We start from the raw sequence: 4,015 nt of genomic DNA, 5'->3' as shown, positions 1-4,015 counted from the left end.
TACTAAACACAGTTCCTTACGAAAGTGAAGGCAACTAGTACTAGTTAACTGCTTGACAGCCTGCCCAGGAACGATGCGGTGGTTGAACTATGCTCTGGTGAATTCAATATGGCTTAATGTCGTGATCCGGAGTGAAAACTACCAACACCACCACCATACTAAACACATCCACTATATTTATGAATAATTTTACGTTCAGTAAAAGGAAGCAGACAGATATATCCATTTTTATTATACATTGTAGGAGATAAATTACAAAGACGGTTTAGTAATCCACTTGGTGCTGCGGCGGACATGGCATTAGCCAGTGCTTTGGCTGGATCTGGGGCACCCGGAGGCGGGTTAGGGGGTGCAATGGGAGGTCCTCCAGGTAATCTTTGCTCCAGATTAAATATTTTAACCAACAATTCTTGTTTTATTACTTAACTGTCAAGTGTTAAGGTTTTTTTTTTACTTTTTGATATCGAATGCTAAAAGTATAGCGCGATAGCTCAGTTTGCTAGACCAACTGACTGTCACTCCTGAGGTTCGGGTTCGATCCGGGGTAATACCCTTAGGATTTTTCAGAAACACTTTCAGTGTTTCCCTACCTAAATAGAGGTGTACTGGTAAGAAATACAGGTAATCCTCGCATGTATAAGTGCTATACACTGGGCATGTAAAAGAACCAAGGGATCTATTCAATAAGAGCTAGGGACTGGTTCCCGGATTACCTTGTATCTCATTGCTGTCTCTAGAGTCTGCTGAGGTAAGGACCCTACTGGAAATAAGTGCTTGCACTTTCGTAGGTTATCTTTGACCACCCGGTCAAAAGAAAATCAATCAATCAATCAAGTATGCAGTCGCTGATATTGGGTCATGTCAAAATTCTTATTTTAGAGTATAACTAAATAGGAATGTTTTATAAGCACTGTTTAGCAATACTTAAAGATTTATATGCTTAAATAGTCATGTAAGTTTAATAACAATAGTTTTAGTTAAGAAGTAAAACAAAATACTGCTTATTGTCATGACGTCAAAGACATAACGACGTAAAGTTGCTTGCTCTGCAATTGACATAAAACGTTCTGTTTTTACACAATTACCATTTGCTTTTGGCAATGAAGGGGAAAAAGACGATCTAAAATCAAAACGACTTCACAAGATTACTTTGTATACTTAGAAATATGACATATTGCGTATTATAATAGGAAAAAGCAAGTAGGTAAGCTACGCTATGAAAAGAAACCCAAAAACTGTATAATGCAATAATTCGTCCTGGGTAACACTTTAGTAATCACTACTTTCAACCTTAAAATGAAAGAAGTGTTTCATAATCATTAACACAAAGTTTACTCTTTTATTTCAGCGGGTCCACAAAGAGGAGGCCCGGGTCCTAGGAGACGCCCTAGTCAAAGAGGCGCTGGTGGGCGAGGAATATAACTTTCTAAATAGGGCTTAAACATTTTTGTACAAACGCATAATCAAATGTTTATAAAAGAGAGATTTTTATAATAAAAGCTTTAAAGTTATATATACGTATTTCGCTATAAAATGTTTATTGTCGAATTAGATTGTCATAGAGCATTTTTACATAGTTTTATCTGTGAATAGAGCATTGCTTAAGGGCGTTTACATTTTAAATTATGTAACTTGGTCTTTTGAAGTTTGATGTTAGCGTATGATACAAAACCTTTTTGTATTGCAACATATATATATATTTTTTTTCCGTTGAATATCTATGATTTTCTATTTCTGGATAAAGCATGGAGTAAAAAAAAAGTCGCCCTTCGAGAAATTATCCACCTTAGCTGGTAAACTAACAACATAATTAAAAGATATATAACTGTAATATGATGTTTTCGGATATGTAGTATCTTAAAACGGTGCATTTGTTCTTAAATTTTGTTGTAGATTTAACCTTTAAAACTAATTGCACATTTAAACTCTCAGTCTTAAATACATTCTGTGAAAGGAGATGATCTTTGAAAGTTTTAATTTGAGTTTTTTTCTTTGTGATTTTTGTAAGTATTTTTTCGACTTGAACTTTTCCGACATGATTGTATGTTTCATATCACGTGATTTCAGTTTCACAGAAACATTATTTGTTTTGACGACATTAAGTTACATGTAAGTCACGTGTAAATCACGTGTACCGCTGTCTATATCACTTGCATATTATGTGTTATGCTTGCTAGTAAAATATGCCCTGTGTTTTCTAGGTATTGTAGGCGCCACGGCAATACAATCGTTACGGTGATTCCCGCCATTTACAAATGTCTAATAAATGTATGTTAAAATGTATTATTTATTTTGTTCAATAAAATCAATTAATATGATAAATGTGTACGTTTGTTTGATAGTTTAGTTCCCATTGATAAATAGTGTTGCAAATGTTCTAAAAAAAGCGATTATTCGCATATTGTGTTGCTGTAATTCGACCATTTGCTGATGCCAAATAAAAGAGCAGTCGTTACAGAGTCTATATACACAGATAATCAAGCTAGGGGGACGACCTTTGAAACAGATACAACATACTATACAAAAAACACTCAGCAGTTACTTCCCCTAAATGTCTTTGTCGGCGTAATTAATTAAGACTTAATTCCCCCACCCTAAACAAACAAAAAAACAAACCAAAAACAAAAAAAAACATAAAAAAAAACAAAAACAAAAAACAACAACAGAGAAGCAACATGAAAACAGTTTCCTTTTTCACCGTGCTTTAAAAGCATTTACTTTGTTCAAATCTAGACAGAAAAAAAGTTTGGTTTTGGCATATTTGGTGTATTAAAATCTGTCGAGTGGTATGATTTATAAATACAGATGGTTATTTTATCAAGTGAATAAAGTAAAAATATATAACATGGTATCACGATAAGAAATAAGATACATGTATGAATTCTTAATTTCCTTCAAAAATGAAGAAATACATGTTATACGAGTTATATACACATTACAATATTAACAAACAAAATGAGGTAAAAATGAAAGAAACATAAATATATACATATATATTTATGTCAAAACTATGAATGTTGTATGAAGATGAAGTAAGTTATGATTTGGCAAAGAGATAATATATACATGAAGAGAAAAAAATAACAAAGAGATAATTAATACATGAAGAGAAAAATGCCCAAATTATTGGCTTTATATAAAGAAGGTGTTCAAATCAATCCTCTGGCCTAAGAGTCTTAGCGATTCTTTACGAGGTTATTCGAATTTTGAGTGCAATATATCTATATTACCACACACCCGTGCCGATTTTGCGACTCTGCGCCGAGCATATATTTTGACGTGACATCATGAGCGTAATACAAACATAGACACGCTGAATGTTCTCACTTAACTGTAGGCGCTTCAGTGAAAAATGACTCTTTTTCAATTTAAACTGTTTTTATTTTGGGTGTATGATAAAAATGAATATTCAATTCGTGTCAGTACATTACTGTATTTATTGAACTCGTCAAATAAAATAATATTATGCTCGCCAGAAGCTCGCATAATGTAATTTTATTCAACTCATGCAATAGATTCAGTATTGAACTTACAATCATTCAATGTCCTCTATTTATAGAATTATCGCCCCTGGTAAATGAAAAAAAGATTTGACAATATAAAATAAGATACTGTTTTGTTTTTTTTCAAAACTCGTTAATAACATCTTTATTTAGGGGCGAAAACATTAAGTATGTTGTACATAGAATGAAACTTTCTTAATAACATTTTGTACCAGGGCGTAAATATTAAGTATATTATACATAGAATGAAACTTTCTTAATAACATTTTGTAACAGGGCGTAAATATTAAGTATATTATACATAGAATGAAACTTTCTTAATAACATTTTGTAACAGGGCGTAAATATTAAGTATATTATACATAGAATGAAACTTTCTTAATAACATTTTGTAACAGGGCGTAAATATTAAGTATATTATACATAGAATGAAACTTTCTTAATAACATTTTGTAACAGGGCGTAAATATTAAGTATATTATACATAGAATGAAACTTTCTCAATAACATTT

The 4,015-nt window shown here is 32.1% G+C and overlaps 1 long non-coding RNA gene across 1 annotated transcript; it reads left to right on the top strand.

Annotated features, from left to right (window-relative positions):
• On the top strand, positions 1–2,322 carry LOC132727432 (uncharacterized). The gene is made up of 2 exons (XR_009625344.1): positions 1–370; positions 1,349–2,322. It is a non-coding gene; the product is annotated as an uncharacterized LOC132727432 (long non-coding RNA).
• Positions 2,323–4,015: the final 1,693 nt, after the last annotated feature.

Source organism: Ruditapes philippinarum, unplaced genomic scaffold (genome assembly GCF_026571515.1).
Source record: "Ruditapes philippinarum isolate M1 unplaced genomic scaffold, ASM2657151v2 ctg2224_1_1_1_1, whole genome shotgun sequence".
Classification (NCBI taxonomy): domain Eukaryota; kingdom Metazoa; phylum Mollusca; class Bivalvia; order Venerida; family Veneridae; genus Ruditapes; species Ruditapes philippinarum.
The sequence above is the reverse complement of the archived record's forward strand: the minus strand, read 5'-3'. Positions and strand labels throughout refer to the sequence as shown.